The sequence below is a fragment of the Lolium perenne genome, chromosome 5 (assembly GCF_019359855.2).
Source record: "Lolium perenne isolate Kyuss_39 chromosome 5, Kyuss_2.0, whole genome shotgun sequence".
NCBI classification, from domain to species: Eukaryota; Viridiplantae; Streptophyta; class Magnoliopsida; order Poales; family Poaceae; genus Lolium; species Lolium perenne.
Genome location: NC_067248.2, coordinates 162579476 through 162602535, shown reverse-complemented (window position 1 = coordinate 162602535; position 23060 = coordinate 162579476). Strand labels below are relative to the sequence as shown.

The following is a 23060-nucleotide window of genomic DNA, read 5'->3' as shown; positions in this document are numbered from 1 at the left end:
GTGGGAGACTGGGAACTGAAATGATTTCGAAAACCTTGGAATGACGAGTCATTCTATTGAGAGATTTTTAAAGGAGTTTCGAAACCTTGGGATGAAGATGCATTCCATTGAATGATTTCTTTTGAAGGTGAATATGACTGGTGAATGACTTGGTGAATGTTTCAAAAATACTGATGGTTGGGTTCGGATGCGATACCATTCCAACTTTACCGTACCCCCACAATACCTGAATCTGGGTAGGGCTTAACTGGAAGTTTGTGTGTCTTAGTATGGGTTCCCTCTAAACAAGCATCATCGGGGTTATGCCGAAAGCTGCCTCTACCACAACAACTGAGATGATACGATATGATGCGCGATGAGGTGAATGTCCGGCCCAAGCCCTGTGCAGTTCCCAGGTTGACAGTTGGTCTTCACTGGGAGGCCAAGCTCATGGGGAGAGGTGCCTATACTAGGGTATGTAAATGAAAGGTTATGATTGGTAGTTCGCGTACTGCGTACGATAAATCAGGGCCGATTACCCTGACGAGCTATTGCAATTGTTGTGGCACAAGTGTACAACCTCTGCAGAGTTAAACCTATTCGAATAGCCGCGTCCTCGGTTATGGACAGTTGGAAAGGCCATACTGTTCCGTCATCAGAACTTTTCGAAAACTATGAATGCTGAAGGATGACTTATGATTTTGAACTTGAATGGAGACTTTGACTTGGAATCACAACCTGGTTGTGGGAATGACACTAATGTTCCCACTTGAGTTAGTTAGCACATGAAGAGTGGTTTACAAAAATGTTTGTGAAATAAAATTAGCTTTACGCAAAATAAACTAGAGTTTAGCACCCCCCACTAGAATTGTTAGCCCTTACATTAGTATTAGTTTGCGAGTACTTTAAAGTACTCACGGCTGTGTCCCTGGCTATTCAAATGGCCAGATTTTGAAGCAGAACAGCAGTATGAAGAAGACGACCAGCAGGACACCCACGACAACTAGGGAGCCTTCTGACGTCAGACGTTGGCCTGTGGACTAACGAGTCCCTTCTACGTTACGCTTCCGCTATGAAACTACGAACTTGGTGTATGTTGATCAATAGATCAACTATTTGTGTAATATGGATCATGTGATCCTTATTTGTACGACGACTATGGTATGTAATGAATGATGACTTATGATATTCAACTGTTATGTCTCGCAACAACAATATTCCTGGGATTGCGATGTATGGCATAACAGGCATCTGGACTTAAAAATCCGGGTGTTGATAACTTTTTAGGCATAGATGCATGCTGGATAGCGGTCTATGTACTTTGTCGTAATGCCCAATTGAATTTCACAATACTCATCATAACATGTATGTGCATGGTCATGCCCTCTTTATTTGTCAATTGCCCAACTGTAATTTGTTCACCCAACATGCTATTTATCTTACGGAGAGACACCTCTAGTGAACTGTGGACCCCGGTCCATTCTTTTACATCGAATACAATCTACTGCAATACTCGTTCTACTGTTCTCTGCAAACATCATCATCCACACTATACATCTAATCCTTTGTTACAGCAAGCCGGTGAGATTGACAACCTCACTGTTAAGTTGGGGCAAAGTATCTTGGTTGTGTTGTGCAGGTTCCACGTTGGCGCCGGAATCCCTGGTGTTGCGCCGCACTACACTCCGCCGCCATCAACCTTCAACGTGCTTCTTGACTCCTGATACGTCTCCGACGTATCGATAATTTCTTATGTTCCATGCCACATTATTGATGATATCTACATGTTTTATGCATACTTTATGTCATATTTATGCATTTTCCGGCACTAACCTATTAACGAGATGCCGAAGAGCCAGCTGCTGTTTTCTGCTGTTTTTGGTTTCAGAAATCCTAGTAAGGAAATATTCTCGGAATTGGACGAAATCAACGCCCAGGGGCCTATTTTGCCACGAAGCTTCCAGAAGACCGAAGAGAAGATGAAGTGGGGCCACGAGGCGGCGCCACACTAGGGCGGCGCGGCCCAGGTGCTGGCCGCGCGGCCCTAGCGTGTGGGCCCCTCGTGACTCTCCCGACTCTGCCCTTCCGCCTACAAATAGCCTTCGTCGCGAAACCCCCAGTACCGAGAGCCACGATACGGAAAACCTTCCAGAGACGCCGCTGCCGCCAATCCCATCTCGGGGGATTCAGGAGATCGCCTACGGCACCCTGCCGGAGAGGGGAATCATCTCCCGGAGGACTCTACACCGCCATGGTCGCCTCCGGAGTGATGAGTGAGTAGTTCACCCCTGGACTATGGGTCCATAGCAGTAGCTAGATGGTTGTCTTCTCCTCATTATGCTTCATTGTCGGATCTTGTGAGCTGCCTAACATGATCAAGATCATCTATCTATAATGCTATATGTTGTGTTTGTTGAGATCCGATGGATAGAGAATACTATGTTATGTTGATTATCAATCTATGTGTTGTTTATGATCTTGCATGCTCTCCGTTACTAGTAGATGCTTTGGCCAAGTTGATGCTTGTAACTCCAAGAGGGAGTATTTATGCTCGATAGTGGGTTCATGTCTCCGTGAATCTGGGGGAGTGACAGAAGCCCCTAAGGTTATGGATGTGCTGTTGCCACTAGGGATAAAACATTGATGCTATGTCCGAGGATTTAGTTATTGATTACATTACACACCATACTTAATGCAATTGTCTGTTGTTTGCAACTTAATACTGGAAGGGGTTCGGATGATAACCTGAAGGTGGACTTTTTAGGCATAGATGCATGCTGGATAGCGGTCTATGTACTTTGTCGTAATGCCCAATTAAATCTCATAATACTCATCATATCATGTATGTGCATTGTCATGCCCTCTCTATTTGTCAATTGCCCAACTGTAATTTGTTCACCCAACATGCTATTTATCTTATGGGAGAGACACCTCTAGTGAACTGTGGACCCCGGTCCATTCTTTTACATCGAATACAATCTACTGCAATACTTGTTCTACTGTTCTCTGCAAACAATCATCATCCACACTATACATCTAATCCTTTGTTACAGCAAGCCGGTGAGATTGACAACCTCACTGTTTCGTTGGGGCAAAGTACTTTGGTTGTGTGATGTCTACGCCCCCTCCTTTTCCTGTAGACAGTGTTGGGCCTCCAAGAGCAGAGGTTTGTAGAACAGCAGCAAGTTTCCCTTAAGTGGATCACCCAAGGTTTATCGAACTCAGGGAGGAAGAGGTCAAAGATATCCCTCTCATGCAACCCTGCAACCACAAAGCAAGAAGTCTCTTGTGTCCCCAACACACCTAATAGGTGCACTAGTTCGGCGAAGAGATAGTGAAATACAGGTGGTATGAATATATATGAGCAGTAGCAACGGCACCAAAAAAGTGCTTTGCCCAGGACAGTAAACAAGCAGTAGTAACGCAGCAGTAGTAACGCAGTAAAATAGTAAACAAACAGCGATAGAAGTATTTAGGAACAAGGCCTAGGGATCATACTTTCACTAGTGGACACTCTCAACTTTGATCACATAACAGAATAGATAAATGCATACTCTACACCCTCTTGTTGGATGATGAACACCACTAACTGTGTAGGATTACACGAACCCTCAATGCCGGAGTTAACAAGCTCCACAATATTCAATGTTCATATTTAAATAACCTTAGAGTGCATGAAAGATCAACACGACTAAACCAAGTACTAACGTAGCATGCACACTGTCACCTTCACGCTACGAAAGGAGGCATAGATCACATCAATACCATCATAGCAATAGTTAACTTCATAATCTACAAGAGATCATAATCATAGCCTACGCCAAGTACTAACACGGATGCACACACTGTCACCATTACACCGTGCAGGAGGAATAAAACTACTTTAATAACATCACTAAAGTAGCACATAGATAAATTGTGATACAAAACACATTGCAATCATAAAGAGATATAAATAAGCACTTCACTATGCCATTCAACAGTGAATAAGTATTCTGTGAAATATAGCCTAAGAGACCCACACGGTGCACACACTGTCACCTTTACACACGTGGGACAAGGAGTCTCCGGAGATCACATAAGTAAAATTCACTTGACTAGCATAACGACATCTAGATTACAAGCATCATCATATGAATCTCAATCATGTAAGGCAGCTCATGAGATTATTGTATTGAAGTACATAGGAGAGAGATGAACCACATAGCTACCGGTACAGCCCCGAGCCTCGATGGAGAACTACTCCCTCCTCATGGGAGACAGCAGCGTTGATGAAGATGGCGGTGGTATTGATGGAGGAGCCTTCCGGGGGCACTTCCCCGTCCCGGCGGCGTGCCGGAACAGAGACTCCTGTCCCCCAGATCTTGGCTTCGCGATGGCGGCGGCTCTGGATGGTTTCTCGTACCGTGGTTTTTTCGTCGAACTGCTCGATGTTTTTAGGTCAGGGACGAATATATAGGCGGAGAGTCGGAGTCGGAGGGTCAACGAGGCGACGACACCATAGGGGGGGCGCGGGCCCCCCCTTGGCCGCGCCAGCCTATGGTCTGGTGGGCCTGTGGCCCCCCTCTGGCGACTCTCGGGTGTTCTGGATGCTTCCGGGGATTCTAAGATCTTCGGCGTTGATTTCGTCCGATTCCGAGAATATTTCCTTACTAGGATTTCTGAAACCAAAAACAGCAGAAAACAAAGAATCGGCCCTTCGGCATCTCGTCAATAGGTTAGTTCCGGAAAACGCATAAATATGACATAAAATGTATATAAAACATGTAGATATTATCAATAATGTGGCATGGAACATAAGAAATTATCGATACGTCGGAGACGTATCAGCATCCCCAAGCTTAGTTCCTGCTCGTCCCGAGCAGGTAAACGATAAACAAAGATAATTTCTGGAGTGACATGCCATCATAACCTTGATCATACTATTGTAAGCATATGTAATGAATGCAGCGATCAAAACAATGGTAATGAAATGAGTAAACAAATGAATCATATAGCAAAGACTTTTCATAAATAGTACTTTCAAGACAAGCATCAATAAGTCTTGCATAAGAGTTAACTCATAAAGCAATAATTCATAGTAGAAGCATTGAAGCAACACAAAGGAAGATGAAGTTTCAGCGGTTGCTTTCAACTTGTAACATGTGTATCTCATGGATATTGTCAACATAGAGTAATATAACAAGTGCAATATGCAAGTATGTAGGAATCAGTGCACAGTTCACACAAGTGTTTGCTTCTTGAGATGGAGAGAAATAGGTGAACTGACTCAACATAAAAGTAAAAGAATGGTCCTTCAAAGAGGAAAGCATCGATTGCTATATTTGTGCTAGAGCTTTGATTTTGAAAACAAGAAACAATTTTGTTAACGGTAGTAATAAAGCATATGTGTTATGTAAATTATATCTTACAAGTTGCAAGTCTCATGCATAGTATACTAATAGTGCCCGCACCTTGTCCTAATTAGCTTGGACTACCGGGATTATCGCAATGCACATGTTTTAACCAAGTGTCACAAAGGGGTACCTCTATGCCGCCTGTACAAAGGTCTAAGGAGAAAGCTCGCATTGGATTTCTCGCTATTGATTATTCTCAACTTAGACATCCATACCGGGACAACATAGACAACAGATAATGGACTCCTCTTTTATGCATAAGCATGTAGCAACAATTAATTTTCTCATATGAGATTGAGGATATTTGTCCAAAACTGAAACTTCCACCATGGATCATGGCTTTAGTTAGCGGCCCAATGTTCTTCTCTAACAATATGCATGCTCTAACCATTAGGTGGTAGATCTCCCTTACTTCAGACAAGACGAACATGCATAGCAACTCACATGATATTCAACAAAGAGTAGTTGATGGCGTCCCCAGGAACATGGTTATCGCACAACGAGCAACTTAATAAGAGATAAAGTGCATAAGTACATATTCAATACCACAATAGTTTTTAAGCTATTTGTCCCATGAGCTATATATTGTAAAGGTGGAGAATGGAAATTTAAAGGTAGAACTCAAGCAATTTACTTTGGAATGGCGGAGAAATACCATGTAGTAGGTAGGTATGGTGGACACAAATGGCATAGTGGTTGGCTCAAGTATTTTGGATGCATGAGAAGTATTCCCTCTCGATACAAGGTTTAGGCTAGCAAGGCTATTTGAAACAAACACAAGGATGAAGTGGTGCAGCAAAACTCACATAAAAGACATATTGAAAACATTATAAGACTCTACACCGTCTTCCTTGTTGTTCAAACTCAATACTAGAAATTATCTAGACCTTAGAGAGACCAAATATGCAAACCAGATTTTAGCATGCTCTATGTATTTCTTCATGAATAGGTGCAAAGTATATGATGCAAGAGCTTAAACATGAGCACAACAATTGCCAAGTATCACATTGTCCAAGACATTTTAGCAAATTACTACATGTATCATTTTCCAATTCCAACCATATAACAATTTAACGAAGCAGTTTCAATCTTCGCCATGAAAATTAAAAGCTAAGAACACATGTGTTCATATGAACCTGCGGAGCGTGTCTCTCTCCCACACAAGCATTTATTCAAACAAAAACAAAAACAAAAGCACACAGACGCTCCAAGTAAAGCACATAAGATGTGACCGAATAAAAATATAGTTTCAAGAGAAGAAACCTGATAATTTGTCGATGAAGAAGGGGATGCCTTGGGCATCCCCAAGCTTAGACGCTTGAGTTTTCTTGATATATGCAGGGGTGAACCACTGGGGCATCCCCAAGCTTAGAGCTTTCACTCTCCTTGATCATATTGTATCATCTCCCTCTCTTGATCCTTGAAAACTTCCTCCACACCAAACTTAGAACAACTCATTAGAGGGTTAGTGCACAATTAAAATATACATGTTCAGAGGTGACATAATCATTCTTAACACTTCTGGACATTGCACAAAGCTACTGAAAGTCAATGGAATCAAAAAATCCATCGAACATAACAAAACAGGCAATGCGAAATAAAAGGCAGAATCTGTCAAAACAGAACAGTTCGTATTGACGAATTTTATCGAGGCACCAGACTTGCTCAAATGAAAATGCTCAAATTGAATGAAAGTTGCGTACATATATGAGGATCACTCACGTAAATTGGCATAATTTGCTGAGTTACCTACAGAGAATTTTGCCCAGATTTGTGACAGCAAAGAAATCTGTTTCTGCGCAGTAATCCAAATCTAGTATGAACCTTACTATCAACGACTTTACTTGGCACAACAAAACACAAAACTAAGATAAGGAGAGGTTGCAACCGTAGTAAACAACTTCCAAGACACAAATATAAAACAAAGTACTGTAGCAAAATAACACATGGGTTATCTCCCAAGAAGTTCTTTTCTTTATAGCCATTAAGATGGGCTCAGCAGTTTTAATGATGCACTCGCAAGAAATAGTATTTGAAGCAAAAGAGAGCATCAAGAGGCAAATTCAAAACACATTTAAGTCTAACATGCTTCCTATGCATAGGAATCTTGTAAATAAACAAGTTTATGAAGAGCAAAGTAACAAGCATAGGAAGATAAAACAAGTGTAGCTTCAAAAATTTCAGCACATAGAGAGGTGTTTTAGTAACATGAAAATTTCTACAACCATATTTTCCTCTCTCATAATAACTTTCAGTAGCAACATGAGAAAACTCAACAATATAACTATCACATAAAGCATTCTTATCATGAGTCTCATGCATAAAATTATTACTCTCCACATAAGCATAATCAATTTTATTAGTTGTAGTGGGAGCAAATTCAACAAAGTAGCTATCATTATTATTCTCATCATCAAATATAAGAGGCATATTGTAATCATAATCAAATTTATCCTCCATAACAGTTGGAACCAAAAGGCTACTATCATTGTAATCATCATAAATAGGAGGTAAAGTATCATCAAAGTAAATTTTCTCCTCAATTCTTGGGGGACTAAAAATATCATGCTCATCAAAACCAGCTTCCCCAAGCTTAGAATTTTCCATAGCATTAGCAACAATAGTGTTCAAAGCATTTATATTAATAACATTCCCATTAGCATGCATATAAAGTTCCATGGGTTTTTTAATTCTCTCTTCAAACACATCATGTCCTAACTCAAGATAAAGTTCATAAAGATCTCTCATATTTTTGTTGTTTTCCATTATGCCTAACTAGTGTAAACAAGAAACAAAAAGTTGCAATTGCGGGATCTAAAGGAAATAGCTTCGAGCACAAACACAATGGCGCCAGAAAAGTACTGTTACCTGGAACCGGAGTATGAGTGCCTTTTACCTTTCCTCCCCGGCAACGGCGCCAGAAAATAGCTTGATGTCTACGCCCCCTCCTTTTCCTGTAGACAGTGTTGGGCCTCCAAGAGCAGAGGTTTGTAGAACAGCAGCATGTTTCCCTTAAGTGGATCACCCAAGGTTTATCGAACTCAGGGAGGAAGAGGTCAAAGATATCCCTCTCATGCAACCCTGCAACCACAAAGCAAGAAGTCTCTTGTGTCCCCAACACACCTAATAGGTGCACTAGTTCGGCGAAGAGATAGTGAAATACATGTGGTATGAATATATATGAGCAGTAGCAACGGCACCAGAAAAGTGCTTTGCCCAGACGATAAACAAGCGGTAGTAACGCAGCAGTAGTAACACAAGAAACAAGAACAAGCAAATGATAGCGATATTTAGGAACAAGGCCTAGGGATCATACTTTCACTAGTGGACACTCTCAACTTTGATCACATAACAGAATAGATAAATGCATACTCTACACCCTCTTGTTGGATGATGAACACCACTAACTGTGTAGGATTACACGAACCCTCAATGCCGGAGTTAACAAGCTCCACAATATTCAATGTTCATATTTAAATAACCTTAGAGTGCATGAAAGATCAACACGACTAAACCAAGTACTAACGTAGCATGCACACTGTCACCTTCACGCTACGAAAGGAGGCATAGATCACATCAATACCATCATAGCAATAGTTAACTTCATAATCTACAAGAGATCATAATCATAGCCTACGCCAAGTACTAACACGGATGCACACACTGTCACCATTACACCGTGCAGGAGGAATAAAACTACTTTAATAACATCACTAGAGTAGCACATAGATAAATTGTGATACAAAACACATTGCAATCATAAAGAGATATAAATAAGCACTTCACTATGCCATTCAACAGTGAATAAGTATTCTGTGAAATATAGCCTAAGAGACCCACACGGTGCACACACTGTCACCTTTACAAACGTGGGACAAGGAGTCTCCGGAGATCACATAAGTAAAATTCACTTGACTAGCATAACGACATCTAGATTACAAGCATCATCATATGAATCTCAATCATGTAAGGCAGCTCATGAGATTATTGTATTGAAGTACATAGGAGAGAGATGAACCACATAGCTACCGGTACAGCCCCGAGCCTCGATGGAGAACTACTCCCTCCTCATGGGAGACAGCAGCGTTGATGAAGATGGCGGTGGTGTTGATGGAGGAGCCTTCCGGGGGCACTTCCCCGTCCCGGCGGCGTGCCGGAACAGAGACTCCTGTCCCCCAGATCTTGGCTTCGCGATGGCGGCGGCTCTGGATGGTTTCTCGTACCGTGGTTTTTTCGTCGAACTGCTCGATGTTTTTAGGTCAGGGACGAATATATAGGCAGAGAGTCGGAGTCGGAGGGTCAACGAGGCGACGACACCATAGGGGGGCGCGGGCCCCCCCCTTGGCCGCGCCAGCCTATGGTCTGGTGGGCCTGTGGCCCCCCTCTGGCGACTCTCGGGTGTTCTGGATGCTTCCGGGGATTCTAAGATCTTCGGCGTTGATTTCGTCCGATTCCGAGAATATTTTCTTACTAGGATTTCTGAAACCAAAAACAGCAGAAAACATCAACTGGCCCTTCGGCATCTCGTCAATAGGTTAGTTCCGGAAAACGCATAAATATGACATAAAATGTATATAAAACATGTAGATATTATCAATAATGTGGCATGGAACATAAGAAATTATCGATACGTCGGAGACGTATCATTGTGTTGTGCAGGTTCCACGTTGGCGCCGAAATCCCTGGTGTTGCGTCGCACTACATCTCGCCGCCATCAACCTTCAACGTGCTTCTTGGCTCCTACTGGTTCGATAAACCTTGGTTTCGTACTGAGGGAAAACTTGCCGCTGTACGCATCACACCTTCCTCTTGGGGTTCCCAACGGTCGCGTGCTGTACGCGTATCAAGATTGTTTTCTGGCGCCGTTGCCGGGGAGATCAAGACACGCTGCAAGGGGAGTCTCCACATCGCAATCTCTTTACTTTGTTTTTGTCTTGCTTTATTTTATTTAGTACTTTGTTTGCTGCAATAAATCAAAACACAAAAAAATTAGTTGGTAGTTTTACTTTACTTGCTATCTTGTTTGCACTCTATATCAAAAACACAAAAAAAAATAGTTACTTGCATTTATTTTATCTAGTTTGCTTTATTTACTGCTGCTAAAATGGGTACTCCTGAAAATACTAAGTTGTGTGACTTACAACCACAAATAATAATGATTTCTTATGCACACCTGGCCTATTGCTCCACCTGCTACTACAGCAGAATTCTTTGAAATTAAACCTGCTTTACTGAATCTTGTTATGCGAGAGCAATTTTCTGGTGTTAGTTCTGATGATGCTGCTGCCCATCTCAATAATTTTGTTGAATTATGTGAAATGCAAAAGTATAAAGATGTAGATGGTGACATAATAAAATTAAAATTGTTTCCTTTCTCATTAAGAGGAAGAGCTAAAGATTGGTTGCTATCTCTGCCTAAGAATAGTATTGATTCATGGACTAAATGCAAGGATGCTTTTATTGGTAGATATTATCCCCCTGCTAAAATTATATCTTTGAGGAGTAGCATAATGAATTTTAAACAATTGGATACTGAGCATGTTGCACAAGCATGGGAAAGAATGAAATCTTTGGTTAAAAATTGCCCAACCCATGGACTGACTACTTGGATGATCATCCAAACCTTTTATGCAGGACTGAATTTTTCTTCGCGGAACCTATTGGATTCAGCTGCTGGAGGTACCTTTATGTCCATCACTCTTGGTGAAGCAACAAAGCTTCTTGATAATATGATGATTAATTACTCTGAATGGCACACGGAAAGAGCTCCACAAGGTAAGAATGTAAATTCTGTCGAAGAAACCTCTTCCTTGAGTGATAAGATTGATGCTATTATGTCTATGCTTGTGAATGGTAGGACTAATGTTGATCCTAATAATGTTCCATTAGCTTCGTTGGCTGCTCAAAAAGAATATGTTGATGTGAATTTCGTTAAGAATAACAATTACAATAACTCTATGCCATATCCTGCTAATGGTAACTCTTATGGTAGATATGTTTCACCTAATGAAGAAAAGATGTTAGAAATTGAAAGATCCACTAAGAGCTTTATGCAATCCCAATATGAGCAAAATAAATTGTTTACTAAAACTATGAATGAACAATCTACCTTGTTGAAGAATATAGGAAATCAACTTGAAAATTTGAATATGGAGATCTCTGGGTTGCAAACTAAACTTGCAAATGCTAAAAACCGAATCTCATACATGTCCGTGTCACAATCTTCTTTAATTAATAAAATGGCTGCTAAACCTGAGGATATAGATAATAAAATTGTTACTACAGCAAATGCCATCCAAGTTCGAATTAATCTCCCCCACTTTAAAAGAGCGAGAGCGACCCATCCAACAAATCTCAGCCTTACAGAGCAGATATCCAACGCCTCAAATTGCTCACATCTTTGAAGCGAGCGGACCAGCGGACCAGAACCATCTCCACTAATCCACGACAAAACAGGATCGTGCTGAACTAACCGTTCGAAACGCCCCGTAGCCTGCCGTCTATCGCCATCCACCGTGCCGTCCTCTCGCCCCGCAGCCTGCCGTCTCTCGCCATCCACCGCGCCGTCCTCTCGCCCCGCAGCCTGCCGTCTCTCGCCATCCACTGCCTTCCTCTCGCTGTTGTCGCCCAGCAGCGTCCAGGACAACGCCCTCAATCACGTCTGTCGCCATTGTAGCCCAGCAGCAGTTCTGGACGTACACCACGCCTTCCTCCCGCCGTTGTCGCCCAGCAGCGTGCAGGACAACTTCCTCAGCCCTCCCCGTCGAAGCGCTACGCGCAGGTGATTAATTACGCGCTCCACATCTCCTCTTCCAATTCGCCTGCACGATTAAACGAATGATAAATACCTCATGGTCAGCATGTCTTTGAACCATACTATTTCCTGCTACACGATTAAACGAGTGATAAATATCATGGATGTCAAAACAGTATGCGAAATATACCCAGGCTTAAGAGAATCAATTAGCACGCAGGACTTGTTTGTCGTGCTTCCTTGATGTTATTTCAAAGACATGCATGGAATTACACCCAGCTACTTGATTCTGCGGTGATCTAAAGCAATTGAATCTAAACTACATGGATCAGTGAACTGGATGCAATATCTGAACTATGAAGCTACTATATGAAAACACTAGCAGTACGGGACAGTTTCCTCACCATATAAATATATTCAAACCACAATTGTTACTAGGATGTACAATGATTGCTAGCAAGTATTAATTGATGCTATTACAATTTGCTGGCAACCAGTTTTAATGCCTCTTAATTTTACAGGGTAGAGGAACCTAAATTTGGTATGTCATCTTCCTCACGGACTCCATTCCAAGATAATAAGATATAACTAACAGGCAAAGTCAAGGTAGCTGACAGAACCCGCAATGTTCAGTAAGATCGTTATTATTTGATATTCTTTATTATCTGACATACTAACTTGTCATGTGTATGCAGATTCTAAAGAGATCAAAAGGCAGAGGGATAGGGAGCGGTATGCAAATAATAAATATGAGATTTTAAAACGCCGACATGAACTACGGGACCTTAAAAAACAGGCAACCGCCGCTGTGAATGATGGAAACATACCATGCTCTACACAGGCCACCAGAATATCTGGAGTCACCCAGGCTACTAAAGAAGGTCATGTGTTCTATGCTTCCAACATATATGTGCCATGCTAGAAATTCTGAATTTGTAGGTGCAACTACTTACAGGTATGGCGACACATGTTGAGGAGTATGCATCACAGGTGGGCGGTCACGATGGGACCGCTTGGTTGCATACAAATGAAGAATGCCAGCTCCAACCAAAACCAGGAGGAGAAATACATATTACCACTCAGTCCAATATTGCAGGGGCAGGTTCACACACCAGATTATCTGGTAATATATTTGTCTGCATCATGTGTTCATATTTTGGGATGCAATCTCATCATTATTATGTCACATAGTAAAGTGAAATGTGTATGCAGATTCTAAAGAGCTCAAAAGGCAGAGGGATAGGGAGCGGTATACAAATAATAAAGATGAGATCTTAAAACACCGACGTCAATTACGGGAGCTTAAAAAACAGCCATACGCCGCTGACAATGAGGAAAACATACCATGCTCTACACAGGTCACCACAATATCTAGAGTCACACAGATACAAAACATTGCTACTGAAGAAGGTCATGTCTTCTATACTTCCAACATATATGTGCCATGTTATTTCAAAGGCTGATTCGCAGCTACAAATACTTACAGATATGGCGCCACATGTGCAGCACTATGCATCTCAACTGGGCGGTGACAATGAGTCCGATTGGTTGCACAGAAATGAAGCATGGCATATGCAAGCAAAATCAGGAGAAAATAGACCTATTCTTGTCGCCCAATCCAATATTACTGGGGCAGTTTCACTCAGCCAAATATCGGGTAATATATTGTTGGGCCTCTTGTTTAATTTATTTCAGCAAGTATATATGCTCTACATCAGACTTGTGCGAGTGTGGTGTTGTGGCAATGTGTTATGGAAATACTCTGACAATGATATTATTTTATTAATGATCCTGTGACAGACTTAACAAACAATCGTGTATGCCCAAGCCAAAACCGCCCTAAACGCAGTAACATGTCATGGTATGCTCGAATGTCTGAAGAAAATAAGGCTGAGTATCTACAGAGACAGCGTATAGCCCACCAAAAAAGATAGATGCGGCAAGGAGTGGTCTCGACGGGTCTCAACCACCAGCTACTTATATACCGAGTTCACCGCATACCCCAGTGAGCAACGTCACTCAAACGCCATGCTGCCAGACAACTATGGGGCATGTGTCTACATCTGCAAATTTGCATGGGCAAGAGAGTTTTTTAGCAAAAAGTGCAGATCCTCATAAGAGACGGCATCAATGCAGGGAAAAGTACTCGCTCATGACGGATGAACAGAGGGAAAAATATTTGCGCAATAACTACAACTATAAGCATGTCAAAAATTGCTTCGCATCTACCCCACGAACCAATGCTCCCATGCACGCACAATCATCTGAGCCAGGTATTGTTGCACCTGGTATATATGTACTGTACTAATATACATATCCATACCAGTTAGTTCTCTCCATATATAACAATTGTTATGCTATTTAATACATATCCAGGTGAGACAAACATTACTGATGAATCTGATCCACTGGGGATTTTTGAACCAGTTGAACAAGATGCTAGGTTCGAAGGTAAAATAGCATAACGCTTGTGCACATTTTTATAAGGCCTCATTTAAACATTAAGCAGATTTAACTTGTTTTGCACCAGAAAACATGGAAACCATGCAGGAAGAAGAAACAATGCTTGATGAAGATGAAGAGTGCAGGATTTTTACTGGTCTAGGTAACTCATAGCAATAATTAATTTTTGTAACTATTAAATTCTGGTCAGAATAAGTGCCACATCAACTAAATTCCTATTTGTTCTGCTTGTGCAGGTGATGTATTTGATTCGTACTGACTGACAACTGATATTCCTCAGAGTGAACAGAATGATGATCCTTATAACTTCGTGTACCACAATCTGCCAAAGAAGCATCATGTTTTGAAAACAGTACCAGACTGCATCCATTGTGGAGCAATGAAGCTACAATATGAGGGCCCTGCTTTCTGTTGCAGAAAAGGAAAAGTCAAGATAGCTACCCCTAAAGTTCCTCAAGAGTTGCGCCGTTTGTTCACAAGTCAGGTTGATGCTGATGCAAAATATTTCAGAAAGCACATTCGATATTTCAACACCCACTTCTCCTTCACAAGCCTTGGAGTCACCCTCGACAAGACCGTCAGCAGTGCGGCGAGAACCGGTGTGTATACATTTCGTGCACAAGGCGCACTGTATTATAAAATGGACGATCTGGTGCCAGGTGATAAAGGGCCTAGACATCTCCAGCTCTACTTCTATGATACAGATGAAACCTTGGAACATAGAGTGAAGCGGTCTCCAGATCTTGATATCAATATCATACGGGCCATTCTGGAGATGCTAAAGGACAACCCCTATGTGAAGACCTTTAGAATATCCCTTAACACGGACATAAGACTGGACCAGAGAAGGTACAAATGTCCCCACAGCTTAACAGGTGGCCGCGATGTGGGTTGAAGTAGTGACCCGCAAAACACTTTTGATAGGCAGGTTGTCGTGCATGGCAAAGGGGACCGTCCTATATTTATTAGAGCTTATTATGGTTGCTATGATCCTTTGGCGTATCCATTATTCTTCCCGAGAGGGGAGACGGGATGGAACCGTCGGATACCATATGAGATACCACGTAAGATCACTCAGCAAGGGGACAAAGAGGATGACATAGAGCGTGAACCCTTGCAAGCTCTAGACCAAAGTTGCAATGTACATCTGGAAGAAAACACGGATGAGGTAGCAGGTAATTATCCCCGTGCTAACAAAACGTGATTCACATTTTTAAGATTGTTAGTGCAGATCACCGATAAATCATTTTCTCATCCATGTTCCAGATGATGAAGAGGACCAGGATGATGGTGAAAACGGAGGTAAAAGAAAATTTGTTAGTGCCAGGGAGTACCATTGCTTCAAGCTACAAGTTAGGAAAGGACTTTTCAACATTATATTGTTCGGTGCACGCGAGCTCCAGCAATGGGCTGTCGACATGTACATAAAGTGTGAGACTATGAGGCTTGATTTCTTCTCTAATCCTACGAATCAGAAGCACATTCGTGCTGATTTATACCAGGTATCATACCGTTTTCCATGTTATATCACACACGCACCGCCTCCCCTAGGCATGTCAATTAACAGGACAATCTTGTTTTGATTGTTTTATTTATGAAGGGTGTTGTTGACGTCATGTATGCTGGCGAGACACGTGGTAAGCATGTTGGAAGGAGAACTGTGCTACCGCGGACTTTTCCAGGAGGTGATAGAGACATGCAGCGAAGATTCCTCAATGCTATTCTTTCAACCAAGAATGAGCATGTGGACGATCTTAACAGAAAGATGATTTCCCGATTTCTTGGTCAGGAAAAGGTATTTTATAGCTTTGACTCTGTCGAAGATGATCCAGGAAATAGCTACCCACTGGACTATCTTAACCACCTCACTCCCAATGGCCTGCCCCCGCATGAATTGAAACTCAAAGTCAATTTTCCCGTCATTCTTCTCCGAAATCTTGATCCGCACAATGGGTTGTGCAACAGAACAAGACTGATGATTAGAGCATTACATGATAATGCAATCGATGCCGAGATTGTAGGTGGACAACATGCTGGATATAGAGTCTTCATACCGAGGATCCCTATGTCGCCCTCGGAGGACCTTTCACTTCCTTTCAAGTTCAAGAGGAAACAGTTCCCCATCCGATTGAGTTTTGCAATGACCATCAACAAAGCCCAGGGGCAAACCATTCCAAATGTTGGTATTTACCTCCCAGAGCTGTATTCTCGCATGGCCAGCTTTATGTCGCACTTTCAAGGGGTGTGTCAAGGCAGACTACTCGGATCTTGGTGAAGCCAAATACAGACTTAGATCCCAAAGGAAAAAAGCACAAAGAACATTGTTTACAGGGATGTGTTGGAGGGGTGAAACAGGTCCTGTTCTTTCTTGCCGGGTTTTTCGTATTTTTGTTCTTGGTGCTGAACTCCTATGTCACATGTCCATCCCACAAAAAATTGTATATGCTGCAGCCTCATTGGTCCGTATGGTGAGGGGCTGCACAAGCATATAGACTGCTCACAATGTCATGGTGATAATTTTGTCCAGTGCTTCTGAAGTACTGAACTGGATAATATTATCATTAGTTGGTGTGTTGGGTTGTTGTTACCGCTTGACACTAATGAAAATGTTATAAAGTAGTGAAAAACTGAGTGTTAGTCTTATGGATAGAGTTTTCAACTTATTTTTGTATTATCTTGTTTTTGTACCAGATATCAGTTTCAGAGGTATATATTATTAAGGGTGTGTCTATGTCTCAGTTGACTGAGATTTTCTTAAGTCTCAGTCAACTAAGAAAAGTGCAACTACAGTTCAAAGAAAAGTGCAACTCAGTTCAGTTGCACATTTCTAGCAGAAAAGTGCAATTGCACTTTTTTAACAGAAAAGTGCAACTCAAGTACTTTTTTGTAAGTGACTTAGACTTAAGAAAATCTCAGTTGACTGAGACATAGCAAAACCGTATTAGGGGCAAAACCGTATTATTAAACATAAGGATACCATCATTTTCCTCGGACCGGATTAATTGGATTTTTCTATTTCGAGGTTAGATAATGAAAGAATAAGCCATTGTATTAGGATTTTTCTAAATGAGTTTTAAACTTTTAAACATTGATGAGCTAATACTTATATTTACTGAAAATTATGAGCATAATCCAATGATAAGGAAAATCTAAACATGTATTCCAAACGAACTGTCAGAATATTCGATTTCAGAAGCGGACTAACCAAAGAATGTGAGCTCCAACCTGCAAGCAATCGTGCAAGCAATATTCAAAACTAAGACCAGCCGTCCCCTCTTCTCTGGAGAAAGTCTTCCCTGCATGATGTGGCAGGTCAAAAAATCTCAAATAGATGGCCAAGTTAATTAACATACCTAAAAATAAATGTCAACTTTAGCCACACGTTAGAAGCGGTCAGACAGACTCAACATATAATTTTAACCGTGTGACCTTCAAGTTAGAACCATCATCCTCGAATAAATAGAAGATACAATGTTGCTTAGTTGTTATTTTAAGTATTTTTGTAACTAATTATAATACATATATTTATATGATTTAGAACTTTATGTAGAGACATGTCCGTGGATCGTTTGTTACACTCACTTCTCACATGGTTGGGCAGGATATACATTTAAAATATCTCTTTAAGAAAACTCACTAAATAATACAATTTGAAATAAAATTATTTTATTATAGATTGTAATATCACTGATCACTTATTCTGCACCACCTACACATTTGCTTTATTTAGTGAACTTGTCGATGTGTCTAGAGAATGAATAAACCATGTGTGCATGCTTTGGGGCAAAAAGGAAACATCATACAGAAAAGTTCACTTTATTTTCATACTGAAAAGGATATGAAGAATAACAATGTGGCACAGCAGTCAATTAAGAATATTAAAGAGATGGTCTGCTAAAACATGTGGTACAAGTGATAACACATTTTGAGATATACATAAAATGTGGCAGCAGTTACCTTGCAGATGTTCTCTCAACACCCAATATAATTCCAAGATTAGATCCAACAAGATCCCAGAAACACTGGCTCTCATTTTCACGAATTTTCTGAACCAGAACAGAACCTTTAAGTGCAATGATAGTCATATCAGATGTTGGATCCTTCAGTGGCATTACAGGCTTTCCTTGCTTTGTGAATACAACTCGCCCATCCAGAAACTAAGTTTTGGTATCTGCCAAAAATAAGACCATCGGCTTGTTAAATTTCAACCGTGTCAAATTATTATGAACAAGTTTTATACATTGTAGAAAATAAAACATTAATGAAATGACAAGGCAAGGTCAACTAAACTAAACATATTGCAAGTGTGATTACATCCTGGTGCACAAAAGATCAAACTTAACTGGGCACTCCGGTATTTTTATAGATCAGCCCATTTGAGACCAATGTTAAGGAAATCGGTAATCGTTAACTGCTCGGCCGGCTTGGGAGTAGCGATTAATCGGAATTCGGGTGATTAACTGATTTAATCGGTCGGCTATTAATCGGTGCAACCTACACAAATTAGCACTTAAAATAATTTATATAAGAAAAGTAATAGTATATGAGCCTCTATATATCTCTCCCTACTTCCCTAAAGCCTAAAATCCTAGAAAAACTTGTACGCTTCTCCTCCATGACCTAATCTTTAAGGCCAGGAGCGAATCAGGATCCACAAGACGAAGCCGCGTTCCTTCCTTCCACTTTTTCTCCTCTCAACTCTGAAGTTTATATTCTCTCACCACCTACCTAGGGTACCACCCCTCTTACACCTCAACCACCTAACCTATTGAAGGCGTCCTCCAATTCCTGGACGAGCTCCTATAATCTGAGGTCTGGGAAATTATGAGTAATTGGTCTGCGAGGGCAAGAAACTATTTGGGAAAAGTGGAAATGAAGCTACTGGAGGTTGCAATCAAGCGGGAGCTTTGCAAAATCTACTTTATTGGGGAGGGGTAGCGCCTGTATTAGCGATATGCATTGAAAATATTATAATTTTTTTGAGCAAGTGTGGTAGTTAATCGGGAAAATACTTAGTAATCGGACTTTCAGACTGATTAATCGGGCTAAAGGATTAACACAAGAGATTAATGGTAATCGACACGGTCAAGCCCCTAGTAGCGATTAATCGGCCTAGTAATCGTTGAATCGGCCTAGTTTTTGAACAGTGTGAGACAATGGCATGTGCCTCACAAAATAATCACCATAACATGATCCAGCAAAGTTACAGCATAAAGCACATATATTGACTCACATATTTGAAGTAAATCTATTTTATCCTTTACTGATTGCACAAATTATAAGTATGGTATCTCCCAAGTAAATTACCATACCAAGAATAGACCGTCTCAGAAAAGGTAATTAACCACAAGCATAGTTCAACAGGCTGATGACACAAGATTGTTAGAAATAGATACATTTATGAGAATAAAACAAAGTACATGAAAGTGCAGATAGTGGACATGCTCTTTCCGAGGTATAACAACAAATAGTAGATATGGTCAAAGTACTTTTTCATGGTACTTGTCCTTATTTTATTAGCAGAGGAGGAGTGGGATGTTGACCTCATCAGAGATTAAATCTAACCAAGTATATATATCAATTGGAAAGTACTGTTCAAAATCAATTCACTCCACAATCTAGCTAAATTTCTACAGATTCATAGCATATCCTCATTTTTTTAATGAAAACCAATTCACCCCACTATCTCACAAAATTCCTAAGATGAGCGCACACGACAACCCAACCACAGGTACACACACAACACACACTTGCACATGCTTCTGGCGATCTACACTTGCAACCTTGCAGTTGAGAACGATTAAAGTACACACTGTCCAATTATCACAAAACTAATTCCTTGGTTTGACATGAACCAAGCAAGACAATAGACACTACAACAGCAAGTATTGTGATTATATAGAAATTTATCCAAGTAATTGGCAAGACTACAGGTCACAATGAATTACAATTAAAGGGTGAAGGACCAGTCAGAAATATATACCTGCGCATCGTCGACCAGTGAGCTGCAGGGTGATCAATGGTTCAACACCATCAACTTGGAGGGGCGCTGACCATTCGCTGGAGCAATGGTGTCGACCATTCACCGGAGAAAGCGTCCCTCCGCGATTGCTCCGGTTAATCTGCTTGTACAACAGGAGGAAGAGGTGGGCTGTGTGGGTCCCCCGAACGCACTGTGGCCGTGCAAGGTAATCCGGTGGAGAAGTCCCCGCGCCTGCTCATCCATCGGTGCCTACGCTGGGTCGCCCGCGAGTATGCTGCCGAGCTCGAGCTGGCGGCAGTGTTGGGGAGTGAGGACCAGACGAGCCCGGATCGGCGGGGAGAAAGGCGAGGGGGCGCAGGACCACGCCGGGGCTGTGGGTAGGTAGGTGAGGGGGCGACGGACCTCGCCGGGGCGATTTCCAGGCAGGTGAGGAGCGCAGGACACCGTCGCCGGAGCGGCAGGGAGACAGTGAAGAAGACCATGATCTCTCCGGGGCGCGGAGGGGAAGATGAGGGTGAGCCGGAACTCGCCATCGCCGGAGCAGCTGGGGGACATGGGAGGTGGCTCAGGGCGTTGGTACTTGGTAGGTGGATGGAAGGAGCTGGAGACGGTGAGAAGGCCAGCATACAGATTGGTGTGTGGGGGATTTGCAAAAAAAAGAAATTGGAGTGTGGGCTTGTCTAATTTTGTGTGAGCGACCGAGGGAGATAATGGGGAGAAAGGGGCGCGGGTTTGCGATTTTCTTTTCTCGGGGAAATTTTTGGAAGGGTCCGGCACACATGTTTGATACTTTGATCGTATGCGCGTGCGTGTACTTTGAACAACAACAAGGTGACATCATTTTTTTATTCCGTGGAGGGCGACTTTTAAGGATTTAAAAAATGTTACTTTACCATTATTTTATGAATTTGAATCTCCTTGTGACTATTTGTATTGAATATTCTAAATATTTATTCATGGAGTACGTCACGTGAGATATTTGTCCAATTCATACAGGGTTGTCGTTGCATTACACTTATTTGATTTATTCAATCCACAATGTAACATTTCATATATGTGCGCTGCTCTTTACGGCTATTTAGTTTTTAATCTCATCACTCTTACATAAAGCGCTACATTTCTCAATACCCACGGCCAGCCTTTTACACCATGCTCATTTGTACAAACTTTGCACATCAAATTTTATGTCAATGTTGTACAATGCATATGTTGGATGGTTTTGAGTCGCTGGAAAGTACATATTTTGAAGTGTGAAAGGATTGAAGCTATAAACAATATATTATCCCTGCCAACGAATGAAGCATTATTGAATCATAAAAAGTGAATAATAATGGTTGGTTGTTGATTTTAGTATTTTTCATTAAATTAATTTATAATATTTTTGTGCATTACGGATTTTAAGTGATGAGATGTCGGATCGTGGATATGTTTACAGCGCTGGGTCATCGGAACTATTTAAGTCGCATTGGTAAAAATACACGCCCAAAGAGAAGTTTATAAAAAATATTTGTATTGTATATTTTTATGACGTGCATTGCACGTGCACCTTTACTAGTGAGAATATAAAATTGATGGCCGAATTGCGTGCTAGGTGGGAAAAAGAAGAAAATGCTAAAGAAGATAAGATAGCTAAAGTTTGGACTATTACCACCACTAGTAATGCTAATGCTACACATGTTGTTGCACCTCCTACTAATAATGGTAAAAGAATTGCTGTTGGCAATGTTTCCACTTCTAATGCAAAGCGTGAAAAACTGCCTGAAACTGCTGAAACTGCCTGTGATAAAACTGCTGAAATTTTTTCCAACATTGGGGATGATGATCCCATTGCTTTAGATTATAATGGTTTGGATTTTGATGATTGTCATATCTCTGAAGTTATAAAGTTCTTACAAAAACTTGCTAAGAGTCCTAATGCTAGTGCTATAAATTTGGCTTTCACGAAACATATTACAAATGCTCTCATAAAAGCTAGAGAAGAGAAACTAGAACGCGAAACTTCTATTCCTAGGAAGCTAGAGGATGGTTGGGAGCCCATCATTAAGATGAAGGTCAATGACTTTGATTGTAATGCTTTATGTGATCTTGGTGCAAGTATTTCCGTTATGCCTAAGAAAATCCATAATATGCTTGACTTGCCACCATTGAAAAATTGTTATTTGGATGTTAATCTTGCTGATAACTCTACAAAGAAACCGTTGGGGAGAGTTGATAATGTTCGCATTACCGTTAACAATAACCTTGTCCCCGTTGATTTTGTTGTCTTGGATATTGAATGCAATGCATCTTGTCCCATTATACTGGGAAGACCTTTTCTTCGAACCGTTGGTGCTATCATTGATATGAAGGAAGGTAATATTAAATATCAATTTCCTCTCAAGAAAGGTATGGAACACTTCCCTAGAAAGAGAATGAAGTTACCTTTTGATTCTATTATTAGAACAAATTATGATGTTGACACTTCGTCTCTTGATAATACTTGATA

The 23060-nt window shown here is 41.2% G+C and overlaps 1 long non-coding RNA gene across 2 annotated transcripts; it reads right to left on the bottom strand.

Annotated features, from left to right (window-relative positions):
* Positions 1-11562: 11562 nt before the first annotated feature.
* On the bottom strand, positions 11563-21503 carry LOC127300442 (uncharacterized). 2 transcript variants are annotated; one of them, XR_007851246.2, is made up of 4 exons: positions 20576-21503; positions 18550-18763; positions 13083-13265; positions 11563-12196 (listed from the first exon to the last, which is right to left on the bottom strand). It is a non-coding gene; the product is annotated as an uncharacterized lncRNA (long non-coding RNA). The 2 variants fall into 2 exon arrangements; XR_011745183.1 differs by lacking the exon at positions 13083-13265 and adding an exon at positions 17798-17888 and having other exon boundaries at positions 11566-12196; positions 20576-21497.
* Between the last annotated feature and the right edge of the window lie 1557 nt (positions 21504-23060).